This window comes from Cupressus sempervirens, chromosome 4 (assembly GCF_028749045.1).
Source record: "Cupressus sempervirens isolate cs-2001-9-10 chromosome 4, ASM2874904v1, whole genome shotgun sequence".
NCBI lineage: Eukaryota > Viridiplantae > Streptophyta > Pinopsida > Cupressales > Cupressaceae > Cupressus > Cupressus sempervirens.
The window spans coordinates 4,015,486-4,036,444 of NC_143121.1; the positions used below are offsets into that span (position 1 = coordinate 4,015,486).

The following is a 20,959-nucleotide window of genomic DNA, read 5'->3' on the forward strand; positions in this document are numbered from 1 at the left end:
TCATTTGAATTCTTAGGTTGCCCTAAGTCTTGCCCTGTCTCATATGTTATCAGAGTCTGTTTATTTCTCCAGGTTGATCTCCTAAAAACACCCATGATTTTGTCCTAGGTCCGAATTTGATGGCATCCCTTTTGAATTTCTCAGAAGGAGTTGTAAAATGTTTTAAGTTGGTCCTTTACGTTCCTACGGTGTGAGGATTCATGTAACAACGGAATGCCTTTTGTTTTTTTTTTTCCGTGGCCACGCTTTTTTGATACAGCAAAGAGGCGTAAAGGATTATCACACCTGGAAAAGCTCTCGTTACGGGCTTACGAGTAAATACCCTGAGCGAAGGAGCAGGGAAGCCTACAATGTGGCCTACGCATATGCACCTCAATGGGTAGCGTAAAAGGCATAAAGCATGATTTGAAGGGCACGCGAGGGTATCACGGTGTTACGAGTAAAGGTTTTCCGTAAGCACGGAAGCAAGGTTTCATGGTGTTTACGTGTCTACGATTCTTACGTTTGTAGACAATCGTAAAGCTTTGCTCTTAGTGGTGAAGGAATCATGTGGGACCTATTGAAGTGTTAGAAGGGCTCAGTTGCAGAAAATCAGATGGAGACACGACATTTATGTCAGATAGGCCCATCCCTCGTGGCATATGACTTAAGCCTTTGATATTACGCCCTTACCCTTGTGGGTTAAGCATATGAATGAAGAGCTATTTTTTCTTTCCTCCATGGTTACAGATCCAGTCTCAGTGTGTAAGCGTAAAGAGGTGAGAAGGAAAATCAGTAAAAGGGGTTTATGCTCATACGACAAAAGGAAGACGTAAGATCGCAATAGCAGTTGAGAGGGCTCTCCGGTGATATGAATAAAGCTGAGTCGTAAGAGCGGGAGATAAATTTTGAAGCCTTACGCTACTTCGAGGAATGAAGTAAGCGAAAACACGTAGAAGGAATTTCCAAGGTCTCCACAGATACGTGCACGTAGGAGCGTAAAGGCAACCAGAATGGCTTGAATGAGGGTTTTACGCTCGCACGAGGAATATTAAATCGTAGAGGCGGAGATACATAGTAATAGGGCTTGAGATCCTACGGGGTAAAAGGTTTCATAGGAACGTAAAAGGGATTTGTAAAACATTGTAAGAGCATCATTACGTTCCTACGACTAGGGCATTTTGAAGCTTTCTTCGAGTCAGCGTAGAGATCCATCAAGAGCTTTTTTGGCATCACGAAGATTGAAGATGTAACTCAGCGTAAGAACGGAAGGTAGTCATATAAGAAAGAACTTTTGATGTATCATGACAGATAAGCAAAAAGGACAAAACTACTGTAATCAAGCAAAGTAAGGTTTTGAAAAGTACAATCAGAATCAAATTTTGCAGCCGATATACCTTGATGATGACCTTGCGATCATAAGTTTTAAAGATCATGCATGCTAAATTTATTAAAAGGGTTGGCAGATATATAATTAAAACATCAAGGATTTATCTAAATTACCAGCCTCAAGAAGCTTGTTCCTGTGTTGTTCTGAAGTTTTAAAAAATACAGAGCTCTGTGTATCCTATGAAGTTGCAGAAGAATTCAAAGTAAAAAATGGCCGACCAAGAAGTTGAAGAAGTTCACGCAGAAGAATTTGAAGTCGAAGATGAGGGTGATGATATGGTAGAAGTCACACCAGAAGGAAAAAGGAAGAAAATTGTTGTTAAAATAGAAAAGAAGACAAGGATCAGAAAATCGAATAAGCATGCAGAAGACTAGTTAAAAATTCCTCCAGGGTTGTCAAATGCAATTTTTGCAAATGATCATATATTCAGGGACCCTTATGCTTTTTTTCGAGATGCTGAATGCCCTAGAATTACCGGCTATGATCTTTTCATGTACTTTTATCAGAACAGAATAGAGAATGTGCCAGTATGTAACCCTTGGAATAGAAATATGGCAAAACTAATTTTTCCAGAAGTGTTTGTTGATGTTGACCTATTGAAGGCCCTAATAAAGTCATACAATCCAGTAACCAAGACTTTTCATAGGCATAATGGGAGTGTATTATGTACATTGAATAGAACTTCTTTTATTGAAGCTTTTGGATTGATGGGACAAATGGATGTACCTATTGACATAGCAGACTTACAAGAAAAGTTCGCTAGGAATAAAACCTATTTTGTAAACAATGTCATGCTGCCACACATTCCTTACAGAGTTAAGAAGGCAAGGTTAATTCCAAGAAAGGTGGGAGATTTTTTACCTCTGAGTAGGTTCAAGAATTATTTCAAAAACACAGTTTATGAGTTGTACAAAGTATTGGGAAGTGATGGCGCAGAGGATTGTGTATATGGTTCTCTTTTTCTAATGGCATGCGACATACAGGATCCTTTTCATCATAAAGAGTATGATTATTGGCCTTTATCATTGATAGTATGCACATGCAAATCTGTGATGCTAAGAAAGGAGAACTGAAAGACTTCAAGTTCCACCATTACTCATTATTGATGCACCTTATCCTGTATAACAACATTGGGTACATCAGTGGAGACTTCATTGATCAAAATTATGATGAATTTGGTGAGTTACCTATGCAACTCTGGACTCGTATCTGGCACAAAGATTTCTTCTATTCAAATGCTCTAGTTTTTTTCAATTTGTTTAATTCTGTTATTATGAGGCAGCTAGATCATACTTTCTTTAGGGCACCCAATGTTTTGAAGACTCTTCTTAGGCCCCTTTTCTTAGATGAAAAAACAAAATTAGATCATAACTGGGGAAGCATATTTTTGTTTAAAGAATGTACTTTAATCAGAGTTTTTGCATGCCCACAGCCTCCTCATCTATTGCCTAAATATCTACCCCCTAGATTAGCCATTATTGAATTCTTTTGGCAATTCTTGGTGATGAATAAAGAAATGATCCCTCCCTCGTTGCATAAGCCTACTTTTGTGTGTAGAACCTTTAAGGTAGGAGATTTTGAAATAGGCAAGAATTCTTTTGAGGAATTGAGTGACTATTTAGGTCAGTATAAATTTTCTATTGGGCCCTATAGGGTATATGATCTTGACGGTTACATTGCAAACAAGGTTAAGACCATTAGGGGTTTTGTTCTGCCTCCAAGTAAGCCTATCCCTGTAGAGGACCTAATTGCCAACATAGTAGCAACAGGGGAGGCAGATGAGTTACTAAGGAAATATGAAGAAATAAGGAAAGTAGAAAATGCTCTGAAGAGGACCAACCCTAATTTTAAGGGTTTTTATACAGAAATCCCATATCCTAATAATTTGAGGAAAATGATTGAAGAATTTGATCATATTATGTTACAAATGCCTCATGAGCCAGAGGGAGAAGAAGCTGTTGTAAATAGAAAATCCCCTGAACCAGATACATAATTAGAAATTGATTTGGAAGAAGAGTAGCCATCAACTTTAGCCTTGATACCACAAGGAAATAAAAGAAAAAAGACAATGCACATCCCTGAAAAGGTGGTAAGCAGAGCTATATAGGTCATGTCTGGAAGTATTGAGTATTTTGCTGATATTAGGCAAAATTATTTTCATCAAAGGGCTACTGAAGCAGGAAAAGCTTCTAGTGACATGCAAATTGCAGTGTCAAGGTTGGATGACAGGCTCATTCAATCTGAGAAATTCATGGAAGATGATGATTTTATTAAATCATCATAATTTAAAAGTTTTCTCTATAAAATCAAACAAAATGAACTCACATTGAGTCTCATGCCAGGAGAAGATCCAGAAAAAAATAAAGAGTTAGTTGAAAAACTATTGGCTTATGACCCTGAAAGCGAAACAATGACTGCCATAGAAGCTAGGGAATTAGTACATAGGAGTGGTATGATTCTAATACCACATTGGGATATAGAGAAAGCTTTTATATTGGACCAAATGAGAAGACAAGATAAGGCCATCAGTTATGAAGCCACTAGCAGTGAAGGTTTTAAAAGAGGGTCAGGTTTTAATGTGGACACTAGAACCCTAGCAGTATGGAGCATGGCTCCTGACACCAAGAAGCCTAAGATGATGGATATAGAAGAAACTGCACAGGGAAATATGATTGTGTGGACATTGGAGAGCACTACTGGGAAGGAAATCTCCAGTTTGGTAAAACATTTTCCTCTAATGAATGAGGAAAAGGTTGATGAAATTGAGGATAAGTTAGCTGCAATGTTTAATGAATGCCTTGATATCAGGAGAACATACAAAGAAGAGCTCAAAATGAGCCATGTACAGAAACAAAGAATAGAGGAGTTGGAGGAAAAAATTAAAATTTTGGAAACAAAAATAAAATCCCTCAAAAAACAGCTCAAGATAGCAGCAGAGGCAGAGCATGCACCAAGACAAGAGGAAGAAAGAGGGCACAAAGTAGAAGCAGAGGCCCAAACAGAAGAAATTCTCATGGAAACAACAGTGTTAGTGCCTATGATTAGTGTGGAAACAGAAGTTTCCCAAGTTGACAATAATACCAAGAAAACTGTTTTGATGAATGTATTAAATCATAGAATCAGCATTCTGAAAAGAATATCTCAGGATACTTATAATACATTCATGAGTCTACAATCTGTGGAACAGGTATACATGGGTGCAGTTGGGTGGCTTGAGCCTATTTTTCAACAATGGGGACCCTATATGCAATTTTTTGACAGGTTGATACCCTTGTTAGACAAGAAGCCAGATCTCCCAGATAAAGTTATTATTGTGAAGGAAGGTATGGACAAAGTGAAAGAATTATTGCAAATCTTCACAGGGAAGTTGGCAATAATCCAAAGTAAATTAAAAATGCTAACAAATGGTTTCTATTCTTTGGTTCCTTCTGTTATCGATTCTAATGATAAGTTAAAAGATTTTGATGAGTGGTCTAATTCTTTTGATCACATTATAGACTTGCCACAAATGGTGTCCGTCCTCCAAGATGGTATTGATGGATGTCTTTTCAACAAACTAATTGATACCCTTTTCAAAATTGAAATTGAAGTGAATAGGTTTATCATAGAAGGAAGGTTGATTACTGATGCCAGGTGGCAGAATACAGTGAATGAATTAACAACAGTTAAAGAATGTGATTGGCCCACTAAAAGAGAAATATTTGTCTGGGAAGCAATCATAGAAATCAAAGCACTACCAACTGGGAGCAGTTAGAGAAAAGGACAAAATTGAAGATTTTATGCTCTAGCTGTCATTTGCCTTTTGTTTTATTTGTTTTGGTTTTGTTTGTTCGGCTCTCTTTTGAAAAGGGGTAATTTACCAAATTTTTGTAAAAGGACACATGTCACTCTCTTTAGCCCTAAGCTTGTTGCATCTCACACTATTTAAGTGATATCCCAAGGCTAAAGAAGGGTCCGAATTCTTTTGTTCTAAGTGTTGTGCTTAGTCTAGTTTTTGGTCCAAATTTTGAAGGCAAATTTGTAATGTGCTTTTCTGTCAAATTTTTTGAAAATACATGAAGATAGAATGAACTGTGTTTATTTCTGAAGGCTATTCTGAGTTTATTGTAAAAGATGTACCATTTTCAAAGGAAATGAATACAAACTATGAACTGTCCCCATATCAGTTCTTTCTGAATTTTGTCTCCTGCTCAATACTTAGCTACCTTGATGTTGTATGAGTAAAAGCCTGTGCAATTGAATGCAATCTAGTTAGGTTGTATATCCATCTATCATTGCTGTTAATTCAATGGATTAAGTAAAAGCTTTGATGAATGTGATAAGATTCCTTAAGTATTGAAAAGGATTTTGAATGATAAATTCTGATAAGAATTGCTGATATAATTTGTTGTAAGGCAACAAATTAGATCTTATATTTTGCTATAGACTCTGAAACCCCAATGGATTAGGCACTGATGAAGTTATTTCAGCTGAAAGAGAAGTACCTTACAAATGGTTGTTCAAATACATCATCAAATCAAATTTTACTTTTATTTCCTGTAGATCTTCAAAGTTGGCCAGCACTTGTCTGCATGAGATCTTTTTAGCTTCAGTTAGCCATTGTTGTTAAAAAAAAAATGTCTGCAGATCTATAGAAGATTTCTTGGCCATATCTATTTATGGGATGTGTTTTGGCAAATTAGTAAGAATTATGTATATATTTGAGGATTTTGAAATGCGAATCAGAATGAAACTAAGAGTAATCCTCATACAGTAGTTTCATATTTGAACCATCCCTGGGTATGCCGACCCTGGTTGTGCAGAGCCAAAAGAGTAGAAAACCATTTGTGTTTTTATTGAAGTTGGGTCCAAATACCTTACATATGCAATTGTTGATAAGAATAGGCTAGTCTTTAGATTGTGTATGTACTGTCATTCTGGTATTAAGCTTTTTGTCGCTTAGTAGTTTTATTACCTTTTCAACAATAATATTATTGCTTGCTATTCCACCCAACCATGACAAAGCCTTATTCTTATGTTCTTCCATTCTAAAAAGTTCAGACAGGGGCACTTTTACAGTAATTTGAGATAACATGGATATCATATCAACAGGTTCAACCACAGTAGGTTTTACAATAGTACCTGAAGTCGGAGTCTTTTGAGCAGTAGGCACCACATTTTTCTTTACAACATCCGGTTCTGATTTTTTTGGTTGCACGACTGGTGTTGTTGCTTCACTTATTTAAAATTGAACCTTCTTCTTTGGTTCCCATTTCTTACCCTTGTTCTCCTTGATTTTAGGCACATATACATGGAATTTCTTGTCTTGATCATTTATCTTATGAGTGATGTCCTTGATGAAGACACTAGATGGCTTTCCTGCATCATTCTTTATTGCTCTATTTCTCAAATTATAATTGCTATGAACTTGTGAAATCATTTCGGCTGTAATTCTGTCAATTTCCTCCTTGGAGGGCATTCTTGGACTTGTGAGACCTACATCAGAAAATGTACTGCATACCTTATCTGCATCATACCCTTCATCATCTGAGAGTACTTGCTGATGATGTAGCTGGTAAGCAATTCTTTGGCTAGTAACATCATTTTTAGGCTCTTCTAGATCATAATCTATCAAATCATCATACATGCTCACCATATTGCAGCTTATATCATCATGGCTTTTATCTTCAGTTTCTTCTTCAGCTTGCACTCCTTGGACTTGGGCAAATGACTGAGCAACAGCACAATAATCAGTAGAATGAGGTGATTGGCATATAATGCACCATGGTACATCATCATTCATATTTACAATGTTCTTTTGCAGGGGGTCTGGAGTACCCTTGTCCTTCACATTTTGGGTCTGGTTAGGAACCGGTTTACCATCTTTCCACTGAGTGGTATAAGGGTAATTCTGCATCCTAGGCTATCTATTGAAGTTTTTTTTATTCACTGAGGGTCTTTCAGCAACATTTGGCTTATTGAAACTAGTGGGATTCATCTTCTTGAGCATTTCTAAAACCTGGCCTATAGTAGGTTCTTCGGGCTTTTTTCCTATAGGGGTTCTGTCACCCTCCCTTTTATTATTGTTCTTAGAATTAAAAAGTTTAAGATCATCCCTCCTACCTATTTTGCCAGATGCCTTTCTATTATTCTCTATATTTACTGCAACTCTATAGGCATCTCTCAAGGTTTTAGTATCTTTATCCCTCAATTGATAAGCCATTTTGCTATCAAAAGCATTGAAGTAGGTTGTAAGACAGACATCTTCATTTAACCTCATGAATTTCAAAAAGTTTGTACATACCCTTTTGGAATCTCACATTGAAATCAAATGTGGACTCATTTGGATTCTTCTTGATATTGTTGAACTCGTTCAACATGAATCCTGCATTGGTATTGTCCCCATACTGCTCTTTAAACAACTTTTCCATATCACTCCATGAGGTAATACTGTCATCAGGCAACCTCCTGAACCAATCCCTTGCATCCTCTGTTAATGAATGCACAAACAATTTCATTACCATGTCTTCGTGTTCAACTTCATAATCATTCAACATGTCAATGAAAGTCCTCAAATGTTCTTCACCAGTAACATCATTGTTTCCAAAAAACTTAACCACTTTATCCGTTAAATCAAATGATATGGGATGGGGGGCACTAGGAATACCAGCAAATGATATCTGTCTGTACTTTTCTAGGTATATAGTTTTCTTCTGGAAACCTGGAACATTTGAGGTGCTAGCTATATTAGTTTGACTAAGGGGGCTAGCTTGGGACTGTTGTGGTGGGATAAATGGGACTTGGGTGCCAATATTTGGGTATGAGGTAGGCGCAGATTGGGGTATTCCTTGGGTTGAAATTGTGGGAGCACTAACTGGTGTAGGATTTGCAGGTGGGATAGACAAATTGGGCCATGAAGCCAATGCAGAATTAGACTTTATGAATTGGATTTTCCTTCTAGTTTCTGCAGCTTGAGCTTCATTTTCAACCTTCTTAAGTTCTTTTGCAAGATCTTCCCTCTCTTTTCGAGCCTTCTCAAGATCTAGATCTAGCTTCGACATGGAGGGTTGTATAGGTTTTCTTGGTATAGCTTGAGGCTTGTTTATGTGGATTCCTATAGCCTTGTCTTTCCCTTTATCTGGAGCTTTTGCAGTGGGCTCTACAGGATCAATTTGAACAGGTTTATAGGCTTGAACTTGAGCAATAACTGGTTCTTGCCTTCGATTGAGGTGTTTCTCCTGTTCTTGCACTTTAGCTCTCAGAGTATCAATATCTCCAAAAACATCCTTATGGAGAGTTATATTCTCTTCAAATTTTTTATTTTTCTCTTTCAAAGCAGCCATCCTTCTTAATAGAGTATCTCTTTCTATTATGGCATCTAAGGTGGCTTGCTCCTTCTCTTTTTCAACATGAATGCATTTAGCTTCTTCCTCAGCAATCCATTTTTTCGAAAATTCTATCTCAAAGTGCACTTCTTTAGGATCCGTAGAAGTTGCCTCGGAATTAGCAGGGTCATCCAGATCTATTAGGTTTGGTTCTACATATGGGGTTGCTCTAGGATTAAAAGGATTATCAGATGAACTCCTAAATCCTAGCCTATAATTTACATCAGCTACATGATCTTGTCTTAATGAAGCAATTCCCATAGTAGATACGTCCTTGTCTTAAAAAACTCTCTCATCTAGTAATGGGGTACTGAAAATGCCTCCTAAGAGTCTTGTAATTTCGGACTTAGAGCTAAGCAAAGAAGACTCTCTTCCTATTATTGGTTGATAATGGGAATTGACGGATGCATTACCTCTGGGTTTCCAAGTAGGATTTGGATCTATCTTTTTCTTATTTTGGTTCTTCCTACCACCTTGGGGTAAATCAGTATACATTGATACATCGGGATTGGCTCTTATGTAAGCTCTTGTATTTTTCCTCTTGTCGGCCATATTTACCTTTTGTTACAATAAGCACTAGCTTCAAAACCTTGATTGAGTCGCCACCCTATTTCGGGAAAATATATAATAAGACTTTTAGCTGATCAAAAGAAACTGACACACAAGTAGGAACAAAAATATACGGCACAGGCAGACTAATCACTGATGTCGTAAGACTGCAACTCTTGCTTGTTTAGATAAGACACTTGGATAGGCTAGATACGTCAGAGTGTAGCAATGGTACTTGGGCTCTATCTTCTTTAAATTCTCAAGGTTTGACACTAAAAAGATTCCCTTATAACCACGAGAAAGACATAGATCACATTGACACACATGTACACAGCAGGACTAAAGAAACTACAGTACTTTTCACAGAGGTGTCGGACAAGTCCGCAGCAGAGTCGCCATTTTGTTGGTGTTTTAAAAGGTAATAAAACTACTAAGCAACAAAAATCTTAATACCAGAATGAAAGTACATACACAATCTAAAGACTAGCCTATTCTTATCAACAATTGCATATGTAAGGTATTTGGACCCAACTTCAACAAAACCACAAATGGTTTTCTACTCTTTTGGCTCTGCACAACCAGGGTGGGTATACCCTGGGATGAATCATAATGAAACTAAGAGTAATCCTCATACAGTAGTTTCATATTTGAACCATCTCTGGGTATACCCACCCTGGTTGTGCAGAGCAAAAAGAGTAGAAAACCATTTGTGGTTTTGTTGAAGTTGGGTCCAAATACCTTACATATGCAATTGTTGATAAGAATAGGCTAGTCTTTAGATTGTGTATGTACTATCATTCTGGTATTAAGCTTTTTGTTGCTTAGTAGTTTTATTACCTTTTAAAACACCAACACCCTCCTCACGTACCCATAACTATAATAGTACAGGATGTCCCTGACACTTCTGGTCAGAACATCAATCCATTAACTGCAGAGGATCTCAAAAGAATCCTTGACCAATCTACGCAACAAGCAAGATTATTTGCAAATCCAGTATTGGTCAGTATGGATGAACTTAAAAAACTAGTAGAAAACACAATAAGAGATAAGGTGAAATCACAAGAACCACCTTCCAACATCTCTATAGCTACTAGTGGTCAACTTCAAATGCCAACAGTTGTTTCAACAGGCATAGTTGACACCACAGTTTAGAAGATAAGTGTTGCAGCAGACAAAGAACCAAAACAAATAGGATAGACTATTACATCTGATCCTACAGCAAAAACACAAGGTGCACTTCCTACAATTACAATAACTGATCAAGGAAGACAGCAGGAGGAGAAAATAGAAGAAACCCCTAAAGAGCAGGAGGCAATACAAAGATTGATAAATTTTCCTACCTCGGGGACTCCTACACAAAAGCCTTTGTAAATATCTACACCAGGATCAAGCTCTACAAATATTGCAAGAATACTTCACTATGGAGACCCTGAACTAGATGAAGAGATAGTCATACCGAGTTATGACTCAAAAACAATTAACATTGATCAAATCAATAAAGTGTAGGAAGCACTAAATAGATGAAAGAGGCAAGAAATACTCAGAAAGGAGTATCAACAAAAGAAAACAATGCATGAAATTAAAGATATATTTATGGATGCTTTCATTATTTAGTCACTAGATGAGTCAAAGCATATCATGGAACAATTATCAAATATTGTTGAACAAGTGACAAATGCAGACCTAGAAACAAATGCAAAACTCATGGAATGGTCTGAAAGAAAATTTCAAGGAAAAGTTAATGAGAAAATATCCAGTGAAATAGCACTTTCTTAGACAAAATTGGCAAAGTTCATAGACAAAGTCAAAAAGGTACTTGAGGCCACAACAGAAGAGGCCACCATCAGGGCCAAACTATTATAGCTCCAATCCTCTATAACTCCACATTTGGAAATCCTCCATAAAGAACAAGTCTATGCTGAAACTGTTCTCAAGAAATACCCTAATCTTTCTACTTCAGAAGGACTTATTCATCTTGCTACAGAAACTACCTTCCAGCATAAATCATTGGAAATTGCTTTGCATAATTGGGATGCAGCTCTTAGGATGATTATGGAGGTAAACAACACATTTTTGGCAAAATATGGTCTTAACCCTTAAAACCCTCTGACATAAGTGTCAAAAAGGGGGAGATAATAATAAAAAGGGGAGATAAGAATAAAAGGGAGAGATAATAAAAATAGGGGGAGACGAGATAATGGGGGAGATAAGACAACGAAGGCAGAGCATGATATACAGCATCAAATTTTGGTTACCAAGATAGCACTGATAATGATACAATCAACTAAGGGGAAGTTACAATACTTTTGAGGTATATATATTGTACATTACAAATTTTGACTATATATACCGAGTAGATTAGTACATGTACTCATAAGGGTAGTTAAGTATTTTTGTCACTCATGTCAAAGGGGGAGATTGTTAGTCTCAAAATGGTTTTTGACAATTGAGTGCCAACACACTTGATCACTTTTTACATTGGAGCCGAGCACACTACATATGCTAAGCCACAACATGAGCCGAGTTAGGAAACCCAACAGGTGCTGAGTGATCTTCAGGTGCCGAGTGAAGATCAAGTGTCGAGCATGATACAAGTGCTGAGTGACATTTGAGTGTCGAGTCATAGATAATGCCGAGCAATATAGAAATACATCAAGTGTCGAGTAAGCTAGTTTAGTATAAGTGCCAACTATCAGAGATTAGTAAGTGCCGAGTAACACAGAATGTACATATGAGTTTTTAACATTACAAATTCAAATGTAGACCATTTTTATGGCTGACACATGATGAATCTCGAAGGATTAAAAGATAAGATTGAATTTTTGTTTTTCCCATGCAATCAACATGTAGCCAATAAGAAAAATGGTTAAGGCATGCAACCAATTGTTAATATGCAAGGAATGAGTGGAAAATAGAGATTCAATATGGACCGTAGATCCATACCTAACCCTAAGTCTTTGAATGTCTTTATAAAGAAGACAAAATCACATTGAATCCTATGGTGGATGGATGAGGGTGTGCAAGGAAAATTAATTCTTAGAGTGAAGAGTATCAGATCACAAAGGATCAAGATCAAAACAAGCAGATCAAGTTCCTGTATTCAGCAATAATACTCTCCAGCAATTGTATTAGAAAGAAAAGCCTATGGTAATAGGTTAGCTTAGTAGCTATTTTGTAAATCCTATAAATAGGTGATGAAATCCTTTAGTAGGGTAACACTTCTTGTAAAGTGTTTGAAATCCTTTAACCAGGTCACTATTGATACAATGTAAAGCCTTTAACAGGGCAGACCATCAGAAGTGGTTAAAACCTTATTGCTGCAGTAAATTTTGTGGCTATCATCCCCACCCCAGTTTTACCTTCTTATTTCTAGAGGGTTTCTGGGTTACCAAAATCTCAAGTGTTATGTGGTGATGATTATGTGTTTTTCATAATTGTTTAATATGTATATATGAATGTAATCTTTTTTCAGTAAAGAAAAAGTTTTAATGGACAAAGCCCAATACTTTTGATTCACCCCCCCCTCAGAAGCGTTATTCCTATTTGAATATTCCAATAGCTAAATGTAGATCTATGAATCTCAAAAGTTGAGTGAGCGCATTACATTTAGGTCCTTCAACATGAAAGGGTAAAACATGTTTGATTAATAATGTTGAATTTAATAAACCCTCAGATATGCAGCAGTAAGACTTAATGATCCTGTAGCTAATTAGTGCCTAATCCATTGGGCAATTCCATGAATCAATCACACACATATATGGATATCTGATACTTATGTATATATTTAGATATACGATCTATCTATTTACCTTGTAAATAAACATCTGTGCTCAATCCAAACCTCATTCTTACATGATATCCTTCTCAATAAAATTGCAACCCTGTGGATTCACTGAAGCATTTACATAACCCCTCAAGTTACAAGCAACAATAAGACAACATGCAGCCTTAAGGAATTGCGAATACAATCTAGGCTCTTTGTTCAAACATCATAAAATACTGAAGCTCATTGAGATAGGAGACAAAGATTCAAGATGAAACTCAACCTGCTATTCTTTGTATTAATTTCTTTGAAACAAGACAACCATATCCATGAAATAAAAACATGAAATGACCTAACAGATCTGAACTATCTATATTATCCTTCCTAATGCTATTCATACAAGAGAATTATGCTGAAAGAAATGGTTTCACAGTAAAACACTGGAACCTTGCTGGTATTACCCAGAGAAAACTGCCAACCTCCTGCAAAAGAGAAGAAGGAAGAAAGATATAGGAGAAGAGTTCATTCCCAGATCTAATCTGAACATGACATCTGTCGATTTGGAAAACCTTCTCAACACGTTAAAAAAAAACTCTCTAATCTCTCCCCTCAACTAGTGAATCAAATCTTCATCATTTGGCCCTCAATAGCACAAAATATCTCAGATATTTGATGAAAAGAATAACTAATTTTATGCCTAATTTTAACTCACAACAACAAAAAAAATTAGTTGAAATATGAATTCTAGAAGCATGCAAACTTTTCCAAAAATTTTTTTAGCCTCAAAAGACTCCAATATATGTTCCCCAACTGATTCTGACTTTCCATAATGAATTCTGCCCCTTTTACTAAGAATGCCCCTGAAATTGTAAATATGCTTACAGAGTGTACCGATGAAGACCTGCACAAAAATTGACCTCAAAAATGAAAATTTGGATTTTCCTGATTCTAGTGGTATATTGGAATGTCTATTTTCAATAAAAATCACCCAAGTTATGGCCTTCTGAAGTTCAAACCCCCGTTCATAGGTTTGCATAAATAAAGGAATGAAATTGAAAATTTTAAAATATTCCCTAGTTTGAACTATAGAAATATTATAATCTAAAACCAAATTTTTTAATCCTAGAATGGATGTGCAGGCGCATTTGGATTTTTTTAGAAATTTTCTTGTATCTCCTTACCCAATTAGACAACACCACTTGGCACACCCGCACTAGCTCTAATCTACTCAACAATGCCACTTGGCACTTGGTGATAGGCCACTAGATGCAAGCAAGACCCAGCTTCAAATTCCACTAGATTCTTCAAATTTTTGGCAAGTCACCAAGTCGCTTGCTGAAATTTGTCAACTTTTTTGGTGGCGACTTGGCGTGAGATTTTTTGCCTACCTCACCTATCCACATTGGTGCCACCTCACCATGTGCCACATCATCATCACTACATCGCTATGGTTATCTGGTGAGCATCTTTGCTTAGTAAGATAGCGCTGATCAGTGGATCATCCACGTGGTGCCATCTAAACACATCTTGGGTTTGGATGCCATGTTATCATTCTTGCATCTTTGTCTAAAACTTTTCTTAGGTTACCTTCATTTGACATCATTGACAAGTAGGTTCCACCATTAACTCAACCTTTCCATAAAATGTGAGGCTTTAGATACATGTGCATTGTGTAGTTTCTTATTTAAAGACTATATAAGTCTATTATGGCCTGTATGTGGGACTAAAGGCTTCAAAAGAAAAAGGCTTTCTGTTGTACTCCTGCACGCATGTCTCCTTTGTCAATACATGGGTCTGCTGGTTTGACTTTCCCTGCTATTCTTTTATAGCTGCGAGCTGATTCTCTTAACCATGCGTGAACAGAGCTCCCTATTTTAAAACTTTTCCACTCTTCCTTTGTTGGCATTGCTCACTTCCATGGTGATTTTCTCTTGCAATCATTTCTCTACTACTTAGCATGGGAAATTGCTCCATTTTTATGAGTCCTCTTTTTACATGCATTAGGGATTTTGATGCGCAAGGTTCCTACACTGAAGAATACCTCCACTCTTGGTGGCTTTTACATACATTATTTGCAACACTATTCCAAATAAAAAAGTCCATAGGATCATCCTCTTCTTCAGCAAGAAGTTCATGCACGAACCTTCCCTTAACATTGCCAATCTCAATAAATTGATCTTTTCCCTTTACAAAGCTAGTGACCCATTATCTTCAATCTCTGCTTGAACTTGACTAGATAAAATCTTTGGGTAAGTTTTCCAAGTTGAAGATAAAGAACCCTCCTAAAGATAATTGTCCTGACAGCGTGATCCATCCAGCTCCTCCACCTTAAAAATTTCATAATTAGTACCCATACAAGGCATATGATTCTCAAGTATAGATTCTCTGATTAGGCTATCAGCAAAATCATCAACTGAGAATGAATAAATGTTACAATTCTGTGATGCCTGTGCAACTTTTACAATTTTCTATATAATTTCTTCTTCTTTAGAGGGATCATTCAGCTTCTTAGATAGAGGAGATCCAATCAGAGTTCTTGGCATGCTCAACCTTGCATCACTAAGATACCCTGGAACATTCTCTACTTTTATCATTGGGTGAGGAAAGCCTTCCTGGATTCTTGGACCCTCAAATACAGAATTGTCCTTTCCATTTTTATTTGTATCACTGAATCCAAATTCCAGAAACCAATCATGTGGAGCTTTACAATCATTCTTATCATTTAGATTTTTAGATGAAGCTGCCAAGGGCGACATCAAGTTTTCCTAGATACCACCTTCCTCGTGCCTGATTTGTCAGTATTTTTTCCTCTGACCAGTATTGAACATAGTCAAATGAGGGCATGGCTTCAAAAAAGGAATTGTTCATTGAAGAAGACTATATATTATTTCCTATTTGTGCTTCATTCTTTTCACCATTCATTTGCTCTATTCCATTTTTCTTGAAAATGCGGCACAAAACAAAAGCATCCTGCAAACCACTCAGACCTACACATTGCATCTCATCTAGACGATATTCATGCATCACCCAATCTATTCTTTTCCCCTTTGGGGCTCAGCCCATGTAGAAAACTAGGGTTTTCTTCATTCCCATCGCACCCAAGTGAGAGTTTATTTTACGATCTTTACCAGTTACTTTCCAATAACTAGCTTCAGTGGCCCTATTTGTGCGTGACCCATTTGGATACTTTCTATCACGAGGACTGAAGAAATACCATTCCAAATCCCTATTGGGCAAGAAAGACTTATCTTGTTTTCTTACTCTCAAGAAAGCATTTTCAACTTTGTCACTCATTCTCTTTTGTCTACCATATGACTTTATCAGAGGAATGAATGTCCAAACATTAGGCTTTAAGCTCAATGCTCCATTTTCCTGAATAAGCTCTTCCACAACCCCAAACATATTCCATGTACATGTCATTGGATTTGAAGAGGAATATAGTTATGTCTAACATTCAATGAGTCACAATTGTTTCAATCTACCAAATTTTGCACCATCCCACATACCTATTAGCCTGATGTAATAAGTCGGGCCCCAAAGTGGGTCTGGCAAAAATTTTTTCATTTTCAAACAACTGATGTGCAAACTGATTTATCGATCACCTTAAACTAATCAAAACCAAGTTTGACCACTGATTAATCAACTGAAACCCATTTTACCACTGATTTGCAAACTGTGAATTTCATGTCAAGAGGTCTGTTGACTGGCCTTAAAAACTGACCCAAACACCTGATTGAGCTCTAAAAACTGGCACACTGACTCTTTGTTCTGCATACTTTTACCATGTTAGATCTCGTCATATGATGAATTCCCAATCAAAAGATATTTATTGTCAAAGTTGCCTTCTTAGAATTACCTACAAGTAAACAAGTCAGAAAACAATAAATTGGGTTTGGAATTGGCCTTGAAAACTGGGTAAACTGACACTTGGGGAAACAAAAACTGGGGTGTTAGTTCATTGTCAGGATGTGAGTATGAATCTATGATTTGGGCTCATGAAAATTAATAAGACGTAAATGGTGCTCAGTCAAAGTGGGCTACTTGGAAATTGTAGACTGAAACAATGGTAGAAAAGTGATTTTGACAAATGGAATGGACCTAAAAAAGTGTGCAAATGAATTCTTCATGACTTAAGAACTGACACACTTGGAGTATTTTCAGTGAACAACATAGTGGTACAATCCATTTGATCTTACCAATCACAGATCTCAAGTTATGACGTCCCAAATAGGGGTACCAAACAATCTACATTTGTTGACACCAGTAAAAAGATAGAAATTGCGTTTGGAATCGCATTTGAAAATTGATCAAATGGATTCGTTATAAGTTGAAACTTGAAACATAACAAGTCTCTGACGTCTACAATTCAACACTAAAAGAATTTCAACATTTTGGTCAATTGGGTCAAATTTATAACACGTCAAACAGGGCTACATAGAATTTGGAATTACTTGCAAAGGCATGAAAATAGTAAATGACCAACTTTGAGGGATTCAAAATCTAGTCAAACAGACTCGAAACGACTCAAAATTTGAAACATAGTTTCTTGGATATGGACACTAGACACTCCCAAAGCAGTGAATCACAAAACATTTCTGGGTGTGAGATATTCAAATGCAAATAACGCCTCCTACCACTATTTAACAAAGCTGAAAATGCAGAATCGACACTAGCTCAAAACAAGACTTCGCCAAATGACTTAGAATCTCAAAATAACTTCATGAAACACATAAATGCATTGAATGGAAGGTGCTTGAAGCATTATACACCTCATAATCTTTTCAAGTACAACCAGGTACATAGGCATCAAAAGGCATTTATAGGGCTTAGTCTCTCAATGGAACTCAAAATTGGGGCTACAATTTTGAGCACCCACTAGTACATTTGCACTTGTTGTTTTGCCAAAAATTTTGACCAAAGCTTCTTTTTTTTTTCATTCCCGCATTGGTCAAAAATTAAAAATAATTGCTCGATTTGGTCAAAATTTCGACCAACGTAAGTTTAATTAAGTTGGTCAAAATTTTGACCAACTTGAAAATCACATTATGAATTTTTTTTTTAAATGACCTTATGTTTCAATTTTATGTTGAAAATTGCAATTTTCTTGCGGGTTCATTCATGCAAGTAGTTTTGGCTTCATTCATGTGAGTAGCTTTGTTCAGCTTCTTTTGTGCATTGGGGAAGCAATTTTGTTGTGGCTTCTTTTCCATAATAATAATGCTGATCCTTTGTATTGATTCATTGTAGTTGTATATATATCATCTACCTAGATGTTAAATCATATCAATCTTTTATCAGGGATTGTGATATCATCGTGGAAATTTTAGGGTTCTCGATCAATCATCATTTTTAATGAGTTTTTATGAATCTGGGCTTAGATCTATTTCTATGCATTTTCTATAACTATTTCTGGGCTTTAATCTGCAATGTGAGATGCTTGTTTTGTTGGTAGGTAATTTAAATAGGAAGCATTTTCTACCACTAATGTTTGAGAGTTTGTTTTATAAATGATATCTAAGTTTATTATTATCAATATGCATGAAATCTTATAATAGGAGAATATTATCAATATGCATGAAATCTTTAGGGTCATACAAGATTTTCTTTCATCTAGAGTTTCATAGGTGTTGAAACTCCTTTATTATATACAGGTTGTTGCTGGAACTAACTATTTGAAAACATCATAATGTGGGTTATTTTCATATTGCAACACTGTTAGCCAATCAGAAAAGATGTAGATTTGAAATCTGTTTCACTTTTTTTTTCATCCTAAATTAAAATACATCTACATTATTAATAGTCATTTTTTGCGTTTCAGGTGCAATTTATTAGATATCCCCCTTTTTTATATGTTTTTTGAGTTAGTCCTTTGCTCAAACAATAAATTATAAGATCATTTTATCATAGGGCAATGAAGTCAGAAGTGGAGATCTACCACAGCCTATCATGCTCACAAAGGGACAAGAGTTTACTTTCACAATCAAAAGAGGAGTGGGCTCTGAAGACTGTGTAAGCGTGAATTATGATGATTTTTTGAATGATGTGGAGAAAGGAGACATACTACTTGTTGATGGTACATTCTCTTGTGTTGGCTTGAAAATTCATTTATTAGTTGAAAAGAACAAAGTTACTAATGTTATTCATAGCATTTTCATAGCTTTCTATTTCTTATCGTGATTTGAATTTCTCTAGGGGTGATGATGTCACTGCAAGTGAAGTAAAAACCATCGGATTTTATAATTTGTGAAGTAATCAATGGAGGAGAGCTTAAATCACAACGACATTTAAATGTGCGTGGAAAAAGTGCTACCCTGCCTTCCATTATAAGTTAAGACCATCTTATCAACTCTCAGGCATGCATAGAAAATTAGATTTTTGTTGCTTATTGACATGTACATCTCAATCTGCTTCTTTCTAAAGGACTTTGATTTCATTGTGATTTCCCTTTTTTATACCTAATATTGATTGATTGAAGTTACCTAGAATATAATTGAATGATATGTTTATCAATCTTGAAATATGTGTAATATTTTTATTTTTTTGTTGCTTGGATATGTGATGAGTTGTTTTGACCAACACGACATCTAAGATAGCTTAATTTGGTATTTGATAAAATCTATTTCTTGTCTTTTTGTTTTGCAGATAAAGATTGGGATGATATTAAATTTGGACTTGAGAATGGCATAGAATATTATGTTGTTTCCTTTGTTAAAGATGCTAAGGTGGTGCATGAGTTGAAAGATTACCTTAAAAGTAAACCTTTGAAGCAAAATTTTAACTTTCCAGTGTAATATAATCCTTTGTAGACAGTATTGGGCTTGATATAGCATGTTCCCTTAATTTATATTTTAAATCAAAATTTAAAAAGTGATAAAATATCAATGCATTTGTATTTGTAATCATGTGAAGGTTGTGGTGCAGATATCCATGTGACTGTGAAGATTGAAAGTGCTGATTCAATACCAAATCTTCATTCAATTCTTTTTGCATTAGATTGGGTAAGTACAATCTCCCTAGATCACAAGTTTTAGTTGGATAAGTTATTACTTTATGATTGGTGATATTTCTTTGAATGGGGCTAATAAATTATATGAAGTCATGCTTGTCAAGCATTATATAGAAAGTTAAATGCACATGCTAATTTTTTTACTATTTAGTCATGCATGTATTTGTTTGGATGTTGGTGCTCTTCCATTGTTGGTTTTTGATGGTTTTTGTATGTGTAAGAATTTTCGTAAGGGCAAAATTCACTCAAGAACTAAGAACTCAAACGCAAGCACACAGTAAACCAAAAATGGATATGATCAATTAATCAGAGTATGTCCGAATACATTTTTCTATTCAGAATGTGATGTTCAACACAGTAGGAGTGTCTGTATATAAAGGCCTCTCAGGAAGCACCTAGAATGTCTCTAGAAACAACCAAAAGATAAGACAACTAAGCACCTTATCCAACATTCTAAATGACTGGATAAGAATTACAAGTATCATATGTGTGTAGAAGATTCTTGTATTGTAGACAACATGTGCTTAAAAGAGGTGTGGATCACCCCTGTGATGTCATCATGAAAACTCACAAGAGTGCACATACTCCTAGGTGTCTCACAAATAAAATAATGCAAAATAATTAAATAATGCATAAAATTAAGTAAACTTAAGTAAGTGTAATAAGTAAATGCTTATTTACACCAACAGTATGGCTTTGATGTAAAATACAAAATATAAAAGCTTTACTTGTGAATATGTTATAATCTTCTTTAAATTGTTGGCAAGGACTATGAGCTTCAATAAAGATGTTTTTAAATCAATTTTTTTGATTGTCTATCATTCAGTGAAGTTAACTAGAATGAGACCATCATTTAGCTACCTGACTAATTCCTAGCTATTGAGTTTTTAGATTGTAGTTTCCTCATA

The 20,959-nt window shown here is 35.9% G+C and overlaps 1 pseudogene; it reads left to right on the forward strand.

Moving 5' to 3' along the window:
- Positions 1-213: 213 nt before the first annotated feature.
- Positions 214-20,959, forward strand: part of LOC149559643 (plastidial pyruvate kinase 2-like) — an 82,396-nt pseudogene continuing 61,650 nt past the window's right edge.